Below are 19,189 nucleotides of genomic sequence, written 5' to 3'. Positions count from 1 at the left end.
TCACTCTGATACCAAACGCAGACAGGGATACAAAAATAAGAAAAGAAAACTATAGACCAATATTTCTGATGAACACAGATGCTAAAATACTGAACAAAATTCTAGCCAACCAGATATAGCAGTATATTAAAAAAAATATTCGTCATAACCAAGTTGGGTTTATCCCAGAGATACAAGGTTGGTTTAATATATGTAAATCAATCAACACAATTCACCATATCAATAAATGCAAGACCAAAAATCACATGGTCATATCAATAGATGCAGAGAAAGCCTTTGACAAAATCCAACATCCTTTTATGATCAAAATGCTACAAAAACACTAAACAGAACTTGGACTGGAGTTGGTGTATTACACCAAAGTAAAAGACTCTGGGGTGGTTTGGTGGGAGAATCCAGGTCCTGGAACAAAATGGCAGAGGACCATTTTGTTAGTGAGGGTTGTATTGTTGTGTGGAAAACTGAGAAATGTTATGCATGTACAAACTATTGTATTGGGGGCCAGGTGGTGGTGCACCTGGTTAAGCGGTCACATTACAAACTATTGTACAATAATAAAAATAGTGAACGGGGTGGGGGTAGGTATAATGTTTATGCAAAAATACTTTTACCTCTGAGGCTCCAAAAATAATGAATGAATGAATATATTAAAATGGACTTACAAAAAAAAAGAATGATAAAAATCACCTTCTTGGATGGAGCTTGAAGGAATCATGATAAGTGAGATAAGCTAGAAAGAGAAGGGTAAATATGGGATGATTCCACTCATGGATAGAACCTAAGAAACAGGAACAGAAGGGAAAACACAAAGTAGAACTTGGACTGAGGTTGGTGTATTGCACCAAAAAAACGGACTCTGGGGGAGTGGGGGAACTTGCAGGTCCTAGTGAATTATGATGGAGAAAGCTTTAGGCTTGGGGTAAGACTGTTTTGCAGAAAACTAAGAAATTTTACACATGTAATAACAACTGTTTTTATTGTAAACCATTAATACCCCAATACAACCATTTTAAAATAAATTAATGCTGTCTTTTCTAGTGTTGTCTTTTTTTTAAAAAAAGAGATTAAATATGGGGAGTTGGGTGGTAGCGCAGCAGGTTAAGCGCAGGTGGCACAAAGCACGAGGACTGGCTCAAGGATCCTGGTTCCAGCTCCCGGCTCCCCACCTGCAGGGGAGTCGCTTCACAGACAGTGAAGCAGGTCTGTAGGTATCTGTCTTTCTCTTCCCCTATCTGTCTTCCATTCCTCATCCCATTTCTCCCTGTCCTATCCAACAACAATGACATCAGTAACAACAATAATAAGTACAAAGCAATTATTGCCACCCCAACATGCTTCAGTTCAGACTGTGTCCAGAGACTTCAGGTGTGAAATGACAACCCTTCAGCTTCATTACTCAGGTGAGACCTTTCCTTTCATAACATTCTCTAATTCCATCCCAGGTGGATCACTTTCTAACAAAGTCCCAAAACCTAGATATACACCAGTTTCTGTGAGAGAGAGCATATGTTCACACGTATCCATAAACTATTGCAAAATATATGCCTGAAAGCAGTAGTACACTAGAGTTTGCAGTGAGTACCCCCCTAACACTTCCTCTCCACCATTCCAAGCTTTGGGTCCATGATTGCTCAACAATTTGTTTGGCTTTGTATGTTAACTCTCTTTTCAGCCACCAGGTTCCAGAGGCCATCAGGATGCCAGCCAGGCTTCACTGGACTGAAGACCCCACTAATATGCCCTGGAGCTCTGCTTCCCCAGAGACCCACCTTACTAGGGAAAGAGAGAGGCAGACTGGGAGTGTGGACAGACCAGTCAACATCCATGTTCAGCGGGGAAATAATTACAGAAGCCAGACCTTCTACCTTCTGCAACCCAAGATCCTGGGTCCATGCTCCCAGAGCGATAGAGAATGGGAAAGCTATCAAGGGAGGGGATGGGATATGGAGATTGGGTGGTGGGAATTGTGTGGAGTTGTACCCCTTCTACCCTATGGTTTTGTTAATTTATCCTTTATTAAATAAAAAATAAATTAAAAAAACAAAAACAAACAAAACAATAATAAGTACAACAATAAAATAACAAAAGGGAATAAATAAATATAAAAAAGATTAAATATTGTACTAACAGGAACTCATAAGAAATTTTATAGCTTGTTTATTCTGGAACTAGGTGATACTGGACAGAGCTCTCTTTTTAACCATTAAATTCACATTATTCCTTAAAACACCACCTTGGCTGACTTCATAGTTTTTATTTTAATTTTTAAAAATATTTATTTATTATTTATTCCCTTTTGTTGCCCTTGTTGTTTTGTTGTTGTAGTTATGATTGATGTCGTTGTTGCTGGATAGGACAGAAAGAAATCGAGAGAGGAGAGGAAGACAGAGGGGGAGAGAAAGACAGACACCTGTCAACCTGCTTCACCGTCTGTGAAGCGACTCCCCTGCAGGTGAGGAGCAGGGGGCTCGAACCTGGATCCTTATGCCAGTGCCTTGCACCACTTTCACTTAACCTGCTGCGCTACTGCTCGACTCCCTTTATTTTAATTTTTACCTGAATGAGGGAAATCTGTTCATAGATAGGTGCATCTGCCAACAATTGTGGTTTTATTTGAAAACAAGTCACACCAAAAACACCCCAGGCACCTCTAATTTTTCCTTATTGATTTGGCCCTCCCAAGTAACTACTCAGTCATCTTAAAAAAAAAAACAAAAAAACTGTAATTCTAATAGAGTTTATCTTTGTGACTCTTGAGTTAAACAAAGAAACAATCAAATTTTAGAATATATAATTTTGGAGGTAGAAAAGAATGCAAATTTTCATTATTAGACTTTTGGTTTATGCAGACATCAACAATATTATTTAACTCAACTGCCTCCCAAATTATAATTAGAAACAGTGAAAAAAGGATTTTTGAAAAGAGATGAGAAAATAAAAGCTGACAAAAAAATCGAGAAAGATGGTTAATCAATGGACAAGTGAAAATTAAATACTGTACTCAGCTCTTTTGCTCAAATGTCTTAACTTAGTAACTGTAAGTCTGCAGACTTAGAAAATGAATCCATGTTTATTTTCTTAGAAACAGCAAACAATTGACCACATTTCCTCCCAGAGACACTAACCATACAATAATAAATAACTCCCAAATAGCAATATATTCTTTTCATTAACAACCACTTTGGATGACTTCATAGTTGGAAGGAAAAACTGAGTAAGCTACACCAAGACCAGCCTAGTGACCTGCCAAATTCTTCACATTGTCTTCCTTTTTTTTTGTTTTAGTACTCAACTGTTTAAGGATATAATGGCTAGGGGGCCAGGTGGTGGTGCACCTGGTTACATGCACACGTTATAGTGTGCAAGGACCCACATTCAAGCCCCTGGTCCCCACCTGCAGGGGGAAGCTTCATGAGTGGTGAGGCAGGTTTGCTGGTGTCACTCTATCTCTTTCCTTCTGTATCCCCCCATCCCTTTCAATTTCTCTGTCTCTATCCAATAATAAATAAATAAATAAAAACATTTAATAAAAAAGAAAAAGAAATAAATTTTAAAATCAAGCCATGGAGAGTCGGGTGGTAGCACAGTGGGTTAAGCGCATGTGGCACAAAGCACAAAGACAGGTGGAAGGATACTGGTTCGAGCTCCAGGCTCCCCACCTGCAGGGGAGTCGCTTCACAGGCAGTGAAGCAGGTCTGCAGGTGTCTGTCTTTCTCTCCTCCTCCTCTGTCTTCCCCTCCTCTCTCCATTTCTCTCTGTCCTATCCAACAACTACTACAACAATAAAACAACAAGGGCAACAAAAGGGAATAAATAAATAAAATAAATAAACATTTTTAAAAAATCAAGCCATGGAAAGGTTAATGATTTATCATTACCGAATACCTAAATGTCAGAGGCTGTTACAAAAGTCTTATTATAATTACAAAAATTATACCTTTGACTTCTTTTTGTATGGATATACTGAGTAAGTATTGGTATATTTAGAACTATGAATCAAGTTCAGATATAAGAAGCTATAAAGATAATACCAAAGCAGTGCTGTGTAGTTGAGGGGTTAAGCTCAGTGTATATAGTCACAATGACTACTGACTCAACACAAAAGGGTTTTAACAATTGGAGTTTTCTTAAAATGGAGTGGTTACCCTGGTCCTGAAATGAATGTAGCCTAGAATGTTCCTAGCTGTGACCATGGAGTGTGAGCTCAGACTGACAGGGATACAGAGATTACACCTGCTCCTGTGCTAAATTTAATAGACATGGGCCCTAGGTCGGGTCAATGGGGCTTACAGTTAGCGGTATTTATATACTTTCCCCATATTTGGGAGCTACTCTCTGCCCTGATCCAGCTTTCTAGTCCTATTCCCAACTCTGACAATTGTTTGATAATTCCTAAACAATACTTTCAGTTCACCTACATGCTAGTTGTCAGGCTTAGGCAAAAATTAAAGTCATGGGTCCCTTGGAATATACCTAAAATAGACTTCCTAGCTCCTTTCAGCATTAAGTCCCTGAATTTCATCTGCTCTACTCTTACCTTTAGGTTCTTGATTATTAAATAAATTGTTTGCTTTAGGGGCGAGGTGGTGGTGTACCTAGTTGAATGCACATGTTATAATGCACAAGGACCTGGGTTCAAGCGCCCGGTCCCCACCTGCAGGGGGAAAGCTTTACAAGTGGTGAAGCTGTGCTGCAGCTGTCTCTCTGTCTCTCTCCATCTCTATCACACCCCCTCTTTATTTCTGGATGTTTCTATCCAATAAATAAAACCAATAAAAATAAAAAAATAAAAAATAAAACAAATTGCTCTGCTTTATATCTTAATGCTTTTCAGCCACCAAGTTGCAGATGTTACCATGACACCATCCTGACTTCTCTGGGCAGATGACCTCACCAATGTGTCCTGGAATCCCACCTCTCCAGAGCCCTACCCAACTAGGGAAAGTTAGAAACAGGCTGGGGGTATGAATCAATGTGTCGACACCTATGTTCAGCAGAGAAGCAATTATAGAAGTCAGATATCCCACCTCCTACGACCCATTAAATTTTTTGGTTGATACTCCCAGAGGGATAAAGAATAGTGAAGCTTCCAATAGACGGGATGGGATATGAGACTCTGGTGGTGGGAATTGTACCCCTGTTATCCTATAATCTTGTCAATCATTACAAAATCACTAAAAAAAATATTTCAGAGGTATAATTTCACACCCATCCATGGTCTATGTACCACACCCTACTGCAAAGTCAAGAAGATCTCTGTTCATCAAGTGTTAGCTGTTGGATGATTTTGGAAAGTTAGAAATAAATTTTTATAACAAAAATGTAAAAAAAGAGAAAAAAAGGAGTGGTTACCTTCTCTGGTAGAGTGTCTAGTCACTTGATATATTTGAAGGCATTGCTGTGATCAGTGGGACACCAAATTAGATGACCCATAATGTCCATTCTCAATCCACTTTATGTAATTCTAGTGTAAGTGGTAAAACACTAGGAAATTTAGAAATCTCTACTATAGAGCATTTCTCTTATATTGGTTTGTTACTTAGTTAACTATGTAGTTCAGTTAAGGAGTCCAAGAAAACTATGGTATAGAACTCCTTCTCCCAAGCTTCTGTATATGACTATCAGTGTTGTATTCTTGGCTGTAAACTTATCCATCTCCCTTCCTTCCTTCTTTCCTTCTTCCCTTCCTTCTTCCTTCCTTCCTTCCTTCCTTCCTTCCTTCCTTCCTTCCTTCCTTCCTTTCTTCTTTTCCTTCTTTTTAATTGGAGACAGAGAGGTAGAGAAGTAGATAGTGACAGTGAAATAGACCCCAGCACTGACATTTCCTTTCATGTAGTAGGAGCTAGGCTGGAACCTGAGTTGTGCACATGGCACAGCAGCATACTCTTTAAAAATTTTTAGTTCTCTTTATTAATTGGACAGAGACAGCTGGAAATTGAGAGGAAGGGGGAAACACACACATAGAGACAGAGAGACATCTGCAGCCCTGTTTTACCTCTTGTGAAGCTCTCCCCTTGCAGGTAGGAAACAGGGGCTTGAACCTAGCTCCATGCTTTTTATATCATGTCTGAAACCAGGTGCATCACCACCAGACCCCCAGCAGAATACTCTTCATGTGAGCTGTTTTGCTGGCCCATATTCATTTTTTCCCATTAACTTCTCAACTCATTAGTTCAGACCAAAGACCTAAGAAACAGCCTTGATTCTCCTATTTGCCTCGTCCCAATATCAATCTATAAGCAAATCCTAATTTTTTACTTCCAAATAATATTTTAAATACATTTTTATTTAAACTTTTGTTCATTATCATTAGAACCAGTGAAATAGTCTTTATACAGGACTGTTTATTTTGACTTTCTCTCATGCAGTCTAGCTTTACATGCAAGCAAGGGTAGACTTTCAGGAACATAAGTGTGACCATCTCTTCCTACTCCTGTCCTGGGCTCCATCACATTTGAATTAATTTCACAACAGTAATGCAGTTTAAAATGTTATATACCAACTGTCTCTTCCCCTCTTTCTCAGACTCTTATGTTGCTGTTCTCCCCTCTTGTCACTCTGTTTTATATATCTGCCTGTTTCCAATCTCTCTCATCTCTTGACCTTTATATTTTCACATCCCTTTGATCAGAATATCCATCTTTCCAGCATCTTCTTCTCTTCACTTGATACTGTCATTCTCTGCTATCAGGTCTCAATCTGAATTTCTCTTTTCTGAAAGGGCTCTCCTGACCACTTAGCTACCATACCCTCCCTCAGTTACTGAACTATACCACCCTGTTTAATTACTTCACTGAGACATTTATGTGATAATTTGTTCATTTGTTGTTTCACTTGACAAAAGTTTCCACCTCTACCACTTAAATGTGACTATTAGGAAAACAAAAATGTTGATCTTGGTGAATTTGAGTTTGTGCAAAGTGCTTAGCATATAATGATTATTTATAATTAGTCACTGATCATTTTCTAAAATTAGTTGCATAGTACGCACCAAACCCTTTTTTATTATTAGTGATTTAATAATGATTTACAAGATTGTAAGATAGGAGGGGTATAATTTCATACAGTTCCATCACTAGAGTTTTGTGTCCCATCCCCTTCATTGGAAACTTCCCTATTCTTTGTCCACCATACTTTTAACTGTTTTCAGTATCATATTTATGTAGCATATTCTGATAACTTCTAAAAGATAATATTTGTTTTATTTTATTTTTAATATTTATTTTCCCATTTGTTGCCACTGTTTTTTATTATTGTTGTAGTTGTTATTGTTGTTGTAATTGATGTCGTCATTGTTAGATAGGACAGAGAGAAATGGAGAGAGGAGGGGAAGATAGAGAGGGGAAGAGAAAGATAAACACCTGCAGACCTGCTTCACCACCTGTGAAGTGACTACCCTGCAGGTAGGAAGCCAGGGGCTTGAACCAGGATCTTTAGGCCCATCCTTGTACTTTACACCACATGCACTTAACCTTCTGTGCTACTGCCCGACTCCCAAAAGATAAAATTTTACCAAGTCCACTTTAAAAGGTTTCCAGATTCATTTGGGCTGAATAAAAGAATGAGAGAGCAAGAAAAGGCATTTGCTGGTAATAACCAGACATCTGAAATATTAGTCATTTTTGAGTTCTAAGACACATGGAAATCGTCCATTGGAATTCTATTTCCAATATTCTCTTAGCCTGATTGATTTTACCCTCCTGGTTTAATTTTCATCATTATCACTACTTGTCATCATTGGACAGAGAATGGTACCAGCACAGCAGCTTGGACAAGTGTCGTTAAAGTTCGGGGGTCCAGCAGGCCAGGCTAGCTTCGCGGCGGTGAACAGAGACTCGAGGACACACGGCTGGGCAGAGAAGCTGCAGTTTAATCTTTATTCATGCGCAAACAAACAGTCCAACACCTAATCACCATAGCATGTGCTCCTCCACCTTTTTTCTCCAGCAGCTGCTGCTGGGAATCTGGACGTCCTTAGCATAGGGGGCAGGGAGAAAGCAGGGCGTGAAACTAGCAAGGGCCAAACCAATTCTCTCAGAGGTTGGGGGGAAGGGGAGCAAACCAATATGAAACATACCAACAATTCCCCCTTCTGTTTTTAGCTAAATGACCACAGTATCAGGGGTGTGGGGCAAACAGAAACCTATATTGTACAGGCATTTTCAAAAAAGAAACTGGCACAAACATGGAGAAACATGTAAGTGAGTAACAAGAACCAGTGTGCTGCCAAAGGAAGGCCTGAGGGGGCCCTTTTTTTTGCCTCTGTGGGCAAAACTTTATCAGCTTAAAAAAAAATTTCCTGTCTCTGGGGGGCATTACTTGCCTCGATGGGCATTTTCTAGCATGGGGGGGGAGGGTGAGGCCTAGAGTCTCAAGGCATGGCTGTAGTCAGTCTTTGAGAAACCCAGCAGCATAAAGGGAAGCCGCCAGTTTTGTGCAAAGTGTCCGAGGTGTATCAGTGAGTCCGATAGAAGTCCAAAGCAGATGTCCACCGAAGAATTGCCAAGGGGTGAATTGTTGTACGTCTGTCTCGATGGGGAATGTCAGCCATCAGAATTCTGCTTTTCTGTAGAGAATTTGACAGCTGCAACTCACTTACTTATGAAACAAAACTTGTAGCAGATTAGAAGTTTACCACAATTGATAACTCTATTACAATTGGAAGTCCCTTCCAGCACGATTTCAAGGCTACTTAAAGTTCAAACAATAAAATGTGGAAAGGCAAACATGAACCATAGAAAGAAAAAAAACCTCAGGCATGAGAATTATTAGCATAACTATAGCGCAATCTAATGTTTCTAATTGAGAAGGAATTTGAGATTTTTACATATCAACAGCGTCTTTTTAACCTTTTGTTACACCCATTCAAGATGGAGACACACCCTAGGTGTGCACAAGTTTTTTTTTTTTGACCAACTTAGTTAAAATATATTGATTTTTAACTAATTTTTACCTCAGACTTTAAATGTAAGTTAATTTTATCTTTATGAGAATTACGTTGAAAACCTTTTTCATTTAACTTTGCCTGGTAAGAATTTAGCCTTAAAGTTACATTTTTAACCTTAAAGTTACAGTTACCAAACTTTAAACACACACGTAAACATGGTCTTTAATACACAAGGAGAGAAACTTTTGTTGCAAAGACATGTCATTTTAAACACGAATTTAGAGCTCTACTGTCTTAGTTGTTGGGGGGGGGGGTCACCATCTGGAGGTGGCTTCCCATGCAGCTCCACTTCTAGGAATTGTAGGTTGCGATCTCTGGACAAATTGTCTGCCTTCAGACCCGAGCTGGAGATCTCGGCCGGGGGGCCCACTTTTGGCAGGGAGCCCATGGTCTCCAAGTGGTCCGGGATCTGCCCAGACTTCATAGCAGGAGGGCAGGCCGGCCAGCCATGCTGAAGGCGTGGGCCGAGGTGCCCCGGGGTGGCGCCTGTCCGCCATGTCTGCTGCCCTGCTCCCAGCGGCCGAGCAGTGTGGGGGGAGCCCATGCCCAATGCCCAGCACCACGCGGCGGAAAGCCGGCTCATGCGGGCTGGCGTTGGGCTCCTGAGGGCTGGTGTTGGGCGGAAACCACAGAGTGGTCCAGAGATCAATGTTCCAGAAACAGCGAAACAGTCTCGTGAAGAAAGGGCAGAGGCCTTTGGAGATCTCTTCACAAGCAGAAGAGAAGGCCATAGTGCATAGGTAGCCAAATTGTCTTCACTTATCTGAGAGATGCGCAGGTCTGGTCCCACGTTGTAGGCACCATTTGTCCTTAAAGTTCGGGGGTCCAGCAGGCCTGGCTAGCTTCGCGGCAGTGAACAGAGACTTGGGGACACACGGCTGGGCTGAGGAGCTGCAGTTTAATCTTTATTCATGAGCGAACAAACAGTCCAACACCTAATCACCACACCATGTGCTCCTCCATCTTTTTTCTCCAGCGGCTGCTGCTGGGACTCTGGACGTCCTTAGCATAGGGGTCGGGGAGAAAGCGGGGTGTGAAACTAGCAAGGGCCAAACCAATTCTCTTAGATGTCGGGAGGAAGGGGAGCAAACCAATATGAAACATACCAACAGACAAGATGTTGTCTACTGTCAAATTCACTAATGTTTTTATTACAATCATATACAGTCTTCTTCCTCTGAGGGTGAGCTATGAAAGGCTTGCTATCTGTCAGCTTGTCAACCAGAACAAAGTGACAAAGTCTTTATTCTTGTCTGGCAACTTGAAAAGCCCTATAATATTAAACAATACACTGACCTTGTATATTTTGTTTAGAATCATATTTTTCATATTTTTTTCAGTGTAACTCTTCTTGTGCTTCAAGATATTTGGAAATCTTGTTCTAGTCTTCAAAGGTGACACCCAGAGAGAATGACTGTCAATCAAGTCTTCATTTGATTTGTTTAAGCCTTCCCTCTGGAGATTGTGATTTATAAATAATTTCTGTAATTATACATCGATAAATCAAATACAAACTTCAGTCCAGTCCACATGTAAATAATTTAGCGTGGAGGTTTACTTGGTTATCATCTAGTAAAGTTTTACTTTGGCTGCATAAACAGACTTGAGAAAAATAAACATTAACATTCCTGATTTTCAAACTACTTTTTTTTTAAAAAGAAAATGTTCTTCATATCTGAGCAGCTCCCTGGTACTAGGGATTCACAGAATTTTTCCATTTTATTGACATTTTCAGTTTGTGGAGCACTAGCTTATTTGTGGGTAAGTTTAATGTAAACTTCCTAGCAAATTACAAAACATACTAAATAACTTTTAAAAACAGGGATTATTAAATACAAATTAGTGTTTGTGTGGCTTGTAATCACTAGCCCTTATTTATTAAGTATGATGATGCTTTCAAGCATGACTGAGGATTCAGGGCTATTTTCCTTGATACTAAATGAGATTGAGATGTTCTGAAGCTCTTTTTCATAATTGCCTTGCATTCATTATTATTAGGCTGCATCCTTCGCTGCTTTCATTGCTAATTTTAGGGGAAGTCTTTCCCCTCCTAGAATCTTACTTTTTTCTACCCTCTAAGAGTTTAGATTCTAGTTATTTAAAGAGACATTGAGTCAAATGGACTGAGATATTTGAGGCAGAGCTCAGAAACCTTAGTTGAAGTGATCACACATAATTCTAGCAGGGTTTCTGAGAGGGTAAAGCACACTATTGGTATTAAGTTCTCAGCCCCAGAGAGGGTAACTGCCTCTGCTTCCTGACCTGCTTTCCATTCTGCCTCTGCTTCCTGACCTTTATTTGTCATAAGTAGAGGTCTAATATATCTTGGTGAGGTCTTTCACCAAAACTCTTTAGTTGGAGGTGGTATGATAATTATCTGCATCAAGTAGAGATCAGAGTTCAGAGCAGAAAATTCTCCAACCACTGCCCCCATCGCCTTCCCAGAAACCGCCCTAAATCTCATCCTTACTTAGATCCTAGTAATGATTTGGGGGAAAGGGAAGAGGAAAATCCCTCACTTCCTTTGAAAGTCACCTCCACCTATGAAAACCTTAGATAGTTGTGTTAGTGTCTATACATGGGGGTTGTGGGGTGTGGGACCTTCCATATGCAATGAATGCAACCCTTTTAGCATAAGAACATCATGATTGTTGTTCCATGTACTGTGAAATTGCAGTGAGTGGGATCTTGTCTGATATTTGTTGGCTTATGTAATGCAAGATTACTAAGCACTGAGCATGGAGCAGTCGCCAACAGGTGGAGGAAGAGCCACACTCTGTGCCTTTAGCGATCTACACAGCTGGCTGTGGAAGAGATACATGTCAAAAGAAAAGTGTGACATGTGCTTGAAAACAGGGAGATGTGGAGATGTGATACATCATAAAAATAAAAGCCCTTGAACCTGACCACACAGTGGTGAGGTGTGTGTGTGTTTGTGGGGGGGGGGGGTTGTTGAGGGTGATATATTCCTGACCTGAATTCTAAAGAATTTTAAAAGTTCATATCCACAAATGTAAAATGGAAATACAATAGCTAGCAAAGAAGTAAGAGCAGAGGTTGTGTGAACAGATTGATTTGTTTTTTATCCCAGCACTGTGATAAGCTTTGTGCTCTGGAACACATGACTGAGCATCCATTTCCTCAGTCTCTCCCTGGCCCACAGTAGTAACTAGTACTAGAGACCCACCCTACTAGGGAAAGAGAGAGGCGGGCTGGGAGTATGGACTGACCAGTCAACATCCATGTTCAGCGGGGAAGCAATTACAGAAGCCAGACCTTCCACCTTCTTCAACCCACAACGACCCTGGGTCCATGCTCCCAGAGGGATAGAGAATGGGAAAGCTATCGGGGAGGGGATTGGATATGGAGATTGGGTGGTGGGAATTGTACCCCTGCTACCCTATGGTTTTGTTAATTTATCCTTTCTTAAATAAAAAATAAATTAAAAAAAATTTAAGGAAGAGTTACACAGAAAGAAAGAAAAAGAGAAAGAGAAACTAATACCCCACAGAAGCTGTTGTGCATGGAGCCCCATGTGATACTGGGAGCTTAAACATGGGTCCTTGCATGTGACAGTGTGTACTTTATTGGGTTAACATACTCCTGGACTTGTTTTTCTTTAATATTTTTGCACTGATGTCAGTACCTAAATTTGGGATTAGTAAGATTACTATCTAGTTTTTATAGTTTATTATAGTCATGCCTAATACAAATATAATGACATTCTACAAATGATATCTACTTTTTAATTGACAAAAATGGTTGGTAAATTGCAGATATACCCTTAGATATATCCAGTATGAGAGCATAATCTTTTTTTGGGAATATACATTAAATCAACATTGTGTATTATGTAGAGAGATTATGGCTATATAGATAGATGCATATTTTTTCCTACCTGGATTAATTCAAATCCACCAATAATTGCAGAAACTTAATCTGTTCCAGGAATGTGTCAACTACGTGCTAATGCAGGTGTTTGGATGAGAGAGCTTTCTCTTCTAGATGAGAAGCAAAAAGTGCATCCACTGAGATTTAGATTTAGAAGCAAAAAGTGCATGTGGTAGTAGATGCTACAATTAAAAGTCATTATGGCTTCATAGTGAAAAATAATCATTGAGCAATACTCTCAGGGAAACATTAGGAAAGAAGAATTTACACAAGTGACTTAATCCATAGGGTGATAACAGCAAGCATTCTCTACCAAAGGAAATGAAATGATTTTTTTTTTAAATTTTCTGGGTTTCACTGCTTGCTCTGGATTAATTCTTCCAGAGAAAGAGAGAGAGGGAGGAAGAGAGAGAGAAAGAGAAAGAGAGAGAGAGAGAGAGAGAGAGAGAGAGAGAGGAGAGCTATGGTTTTGAAGCTATGGGGGTTGGCCAAAGAGAGGAGAGCTATGGTTTTGAAGCTATGGGGGTTGGCCAAGGCAAAGTAGGTACACTACCTAGGTGAGCTATTTTGTTTTTATCAGTTTTTCACTGCTCCGGGGGCATTTTTTTTTAAGATAGAGAGAGATAGTGACAAAGAGACAAAAAAAAATTACAGAAAAGACACTATCATTGTGTTGAAGCTTCCCCAGTACAGTGGGGTTACCTAGTACAGTGCCTGGGTCCTGGCATCTGGCAAAATAGGTGTCCGCCCAGTGACCCCTTGTGAGTAAGTGGTAACTTCTTGAGTCTGCATCACACACATGAAAAAGCAGAGCACTACCCAAGTGAGCTGTTTTACTGTTCTGCTAAAGCAATTTTTAAGTATATTAGCTGACTAGATGGAATGAAACAATAAATTCCATCATGCTGACAGGCTTTGAGTTCCTCTTTCTAGACATGGAGTGTGCTGCTTTCTCCACGTCTGAATGGAGTTTGCAAAGAGAAGAATTCTTAAGTTTATGCTGAGCACATGCCTGTTTCTTTGAAATTTTTAGTATCAACAAATTTCATTGATTTTCATTCTTATTGCAACTGTCCTTTGTAGTATTGCATTGCATAAATAAAATTATTTCTTTTTGAGAAGTACTCAAGTGTGTCTGTCACTCCCAGACTATACACAAAAATATAATTTATTTCCCTGTCCACCAGATGTCTAAGTATTGTTTACAAAACCACATATTTTTGGCAATGGTTGTAGTATCACAACTTCTTGGTTATTTCTTAGTATTTTTCATTTGCAAAAATTCTTCTGTCAAGGAAATAGCATGACAAGATTTCTGGCTCAATTTTTGGTCTGGTTACTATAACTTAATACAACTGCAATCAGTTGTATAGTTTAGCTAGGGTGCATCTACCTATTATATAATAACAAATAGAAATATTACTGAGTGTTTAAGAAGATAGCTAAAGTTGCAGAGCTCAGCCTTTTCTCTTCTTTTCTCTTTCTCCCTCCCTTCCTTTCCTTCTTTCCTTCCTTCCTTGCTTCCTTTCTCTCATTATTTTTTTCTTCTCATCAAGGAATGCCTAAAGAAGCAGATGAAATACTGAATTCCATCTTTAGAAAATTACATATGAACATTTTATGGAGAATTTTAAATATAGTTTCCAGAGATTGCTGTAGCATTGAAACCCAGCCATAGTTCCCTGGGTTCCAGGAAAAACTCCTGCTTGGTGGATTTGATTCTCTACCTATATCCCCTATGTTCTCTATATTCCCAAACTCATGACATGAAAAAATTATTTGTTATTAATAGTTTGTTACACAATTGTAAGATTACAATGTATAGTTCCACACCACACCCACCACCAAAGCTCTGTATCCTCACCCTCCCAAAGATAACCATCATAATTCCTATAAGTCTTATAAACAGTTTGCTGCTTCTGTTTTGCTTGAATATGGGGGGGTTATGAAGATATCATACTTTCCAACTTCAATTTATACTACAAAGCAATAGTAATCAAAACAGTATGGTACTAAAATAAAAATGGACACTTGGATCAATGGAGCAGAATCCAAAACCCAAATATGAGCCCACACATATAAAACCACCTAATATCTGACAAAGGGGCCAAAACCATTCAATGGGGTAAAGAAAGTCTCTTCAACCAATGGACAGCCACATGCAAGAAAAAAGGAAAAGAAAAAGAAAGAACGTAGACTACCACCTAACACTACATAACAAAGTCAAATTAAAATGGACTAAAGATCTAGATATTAGACCAGACACTGTAAAATTTACAGAAGATTTTCAGAACCTACACATCAAAGATGTATTTGGAGACTCAACCTCCTGGGCATGGGAAAAGAAAGCAAAAGTAAATAAATGGGATTACATGAAACTAAAGATCTTCTACATATCAAAAGCAAACTACACAAGGATAACCAGGCAGCCCATAAATGGGAAAAGATATTTCCACATCACACATCAGACAAGCCACTGATAGCAAACATCTATACAGAGTTGATACAGATTTACAAAAGAAGCAAAAATAACCCAATAATAAAAAATAAGTGGGCCAAAGAACTAAAAAGTTTTCTAAAAAAGAGATACACATGGCCCACAGACACATGAAGAAATGTTCCACTTCACTTGTCATTAAAGAAATGCAAATTAAAACTACACTGAGATACCATTTCATACCTGAGAAAAAGGCTTACATCAACAAAATAGGAAATGACAGGTGTGGGAGAGATTGTGGAATAAAGGGAACTCTGCTTCATTGCTGGTGGGACTGGTGCAGACCCTTGGAAAACTGTATATAAAGTCCTTAAATAAAAATCACAGTACGTTATGACTCAGTAATACTAGTAGGCACTCAAGCACTAATTAGAAGGATAATATGCACCCCTATTTCATAGCTGCATTATTCACAATAGCCAAAGAGTGGAAGTAGCTTAGATGCCCATCATTAGATAACTGGATAAAGAAGTTATGGGATATATATTCCATGGAATACTATTATGAAACCATAAAAGATGATATTGTATCCTGTGGGACAAAATGGATGGAAATGGAGGTGATTATGTTTAGTGAGGTAAGTAAAGAGATGAAAGATAACTACTACTTGGCTTCACTCATATGTGGAATCTAGTGATCTGATTTACTCATGACCTTTTCACTTCAAGTTTCCCTGGAGTGGTCTCTCTCTCTCTCTCTCTCTCTCTCTCTCTCTCTCTCTTCGTAATCAGCTCTGATATATATAGGAAGAGTAGGGGGTTGAATGTTAATACCTCAGAACATCTTTGAACCAATGATGGGTAAGTATTGATAGAATAAGACCCCAGTTTGATAACATATCACATAAGACAACTTGGAGACATTTTCTTCATCATCTTCTAGGAGTCCCCAGTAGAAAGGGGCCCCATTTATCACTGTATTTTGATCACTGCATTAGTGGCTTCTGATCACATTCCTATATTGGTTTTATTTCCATCTCTGTCCCATTTCTTTGCCTTCCAACCACTGCTTTCTGAGATCATCTTTCAAATAAACTATTTGCACTTAAATCCTAATCTCAGAGTCTGTGTCTGGGAGATTTAAACTCTTTTCAATTATTACTATTATTTGAATGAACTACTCACTAGAGCTGGGGAACATAGTAGTTAAGAAAAAGAAGCTCATGTTTGAGACTCTGATATCCCAGTCACCAGCAGCACAGTAAGCCAGAGCTGAGTAGTGTTCTGGTCTGTCTGCCTGACTCTGCATTTTTCTCAGTAAAATAAATAAATAAAATATTTTTAAATAAAAGAATGAACTGCCATTAAATTTAGTGCCATAAAACAATTTATTGGGGGCTGGGTGGTGATAATGCTACAATGTGCAAGGACCCAGGTTTGAGCCCCTAGTCCCCACCTGCAGGGGGAAAGCTTCACCGAGTGGTGAAGCAGGGCTCCAGGTATCTCTCTCTCTCTCTCCCTCTCTATCACCCTCTCCTCTCTTGATTTCTGGCTGTCTCTATCCAATAAATAAAGATAATTAAAATATTATTATGCTCATGGGTTCTCTGAATTAGGAAATCAATTAGAAACAACAGGATTTACTTCTATTCACTATACATACCTTGGGCCTCAGGAATGCTCAGGTGCTGGGAATGACCACCAGGATCTAGAATCGCCTAGAGGCTCTTTATATTTGTATCTGAAAAGGACTGTGACTTGAAAGACCTCAGGTAGCCCCTACAATAGGGAAGTCAAGTCTCAGTCTTACATAGTGACTAGCTTTTCCTGAAATCAATCCCAAGAAAACCTGGCAGAAATCACATGGGCTGTCTAGATTTAGCCTTTGAACTTGTAAACATTGCTTGCCAGTCAGTAAGTTAACCCAGAATTAAAGGAAAGATCATCATGGATTTTTCATACACAGTTTAAGCTTGCACATAAACCAAGACAGCATTACTGCCTAAGTAGGAGGATTTAGTTGCCAAAGAGAAAAATTCTGCTTGCTAGAACTTTAGTGAGTAGATTGGAAAAACTTAATTTACAATTTTTTGTTATTCTATTATTCTACCAGATTGATGAATCTTATTAGCATAGGTGTGGTTATAAATCAGCTGAGAACTGATATGGTCAAATTCATTTTATTAATTTAATCTAATTTAAAATGCAGTGGGGGAGTGCATTACTTGAATAAATATTCCAGTAAATTATTTTTAATGGAATATGAAGTGAATTTACTTACATAAGGTTTTCTTGAAGTTGATCAGACATGTAATTACATTTTAAAACATTAATTGTAATTTGACACTTTAATAAGTATGAGTCTGCTGCAGAATTCTAAGTTCAAAATATGCAGGGAAAACAAGAAGAGGAACTACAGGGCATTCTTTTGTGACAGATGAGAGATAATAACTATGGAGGGACCAGTGATTGTGGACCAGGTTGTGTATACATTATTTTGTGCAATGACCTGGGTATAAGCCCCCAGTACCCACCTGCAAAGGGTGAGTTTCATGAGCACTAAAGCAGTGCCACAGGTGTCTTTCTCTTCCTCTGTACCTCTATATCTCCCTCACCACTTTCAATTTATCTCTGACCTCAAAAATAAAGAAAGGAAATAAAAGGAGAAAATAACTTCCAGGAGCAGTGGATTTGTGGTGCAAGCACCAGGCCCCAGTGATAACACTGGGGGAAATAAATAATATTTAAAAGGTAACTATGGAGGTGTAGTTATTCAATAGCACTTAATACTTATCAATGAAAGTTTATAGAATAGCTTCTATTATTGATAGGAAAGTTTGTAAATATGCCACATAATACAGTATTTGAACTGAAATAGAACCCAAGAGGCATTTTAATTATAACTCCTAATTTTTTTAGAAGTTCTGAGAAATTACATATGTAAACTTGTAACATATATAATTCATGTTCAAGGTACTTGACTACAATAATCAAAATATCTAGCTAAAGTAAAATAATAGAATAAAATTGTGTTTTATCAGAGGTTCAGGGAGAGAATGAGTGTTATGTAAGTGAAGCACAGTTTTTTATTTTTGTTTATGTGTTATTTTGGCCTCCAGGGTTATTGATGGGGCCCAGTGCTGGCACCATGAATCCACCGCTCCTGGTGGCCATTTTTTCCCTTTCATTTTATTGGATAGGACAGAGAAATTGAAAGGGGAGGTGGAGATAGAGAGAGAGAGAGAGAGAGAGAGAGAGAGAGAGAGAAAGAGAGACACCTGCAGACCTGATTTACCTCTTGTGAAGCATTACCTCTGCAGGTGGGGAGTCCAGGGCTTAAACCTGGACCCTTGTGTGGATCTTTGTATGTAGTACTATGAAACACAGACATTTTTTAATGGAAGTAAATTATCCTGTTTAATATTCTGACAATGGTTGTACAACAAGTTTGTCACACATGTATGGAACAAAATGGGCTGAAACACGATGCTGTTACCAACTGCACCCTTCTTCCACGTATTCATATGCTGAAACTCAGACCATCTGTGCATTTTGAGATATGACCCTGAGAAGGTACTAATGGCTAAATGCGGTGACAAGGGTAGGGCTCTAATCCTGTAGGACTGGTGGCCTTACACAATAAGGCAGCTGTCATGTATAAGAAAGGGGTGTTCTCTCACAAGGATCTAAATTCTGCTAGAGTCTTGATGTCAGGCTTTCCAGGACTAAATAAATTTCCAGGTGAAAATAAATGTCTGTTGTTTAAGGCATGGAGTCTTAAGTAGAATGAGCAACTACAGCAAAATTTGATTCATGTGGAAACAAAAATATACCACCACAGAATAATGGCTTTGGCAAAAATGGCAGGAGCATTCCAATAGTGGGGCATCCCATGAAAGACCTGACCAATACCAC

This window comes from Erinaceus europaeus, chromosome 3, assembly GCF_950295315.1.
Source record: "Erinaceus europaeus chromosome 3, mEriEur2.1, whole genome shotgun sequence".
In the NCBI taxonomy this organism is placed as follows: domain Eukaryota; kingdom Metazoa; phylum Chordata; class Mammalia; order Eulipotyphla; family Erinaceidae; genus Erinaceus; species Erinaceus europaeus.
Note: the sequence above shows the minus strand (reverse complement) of the source record.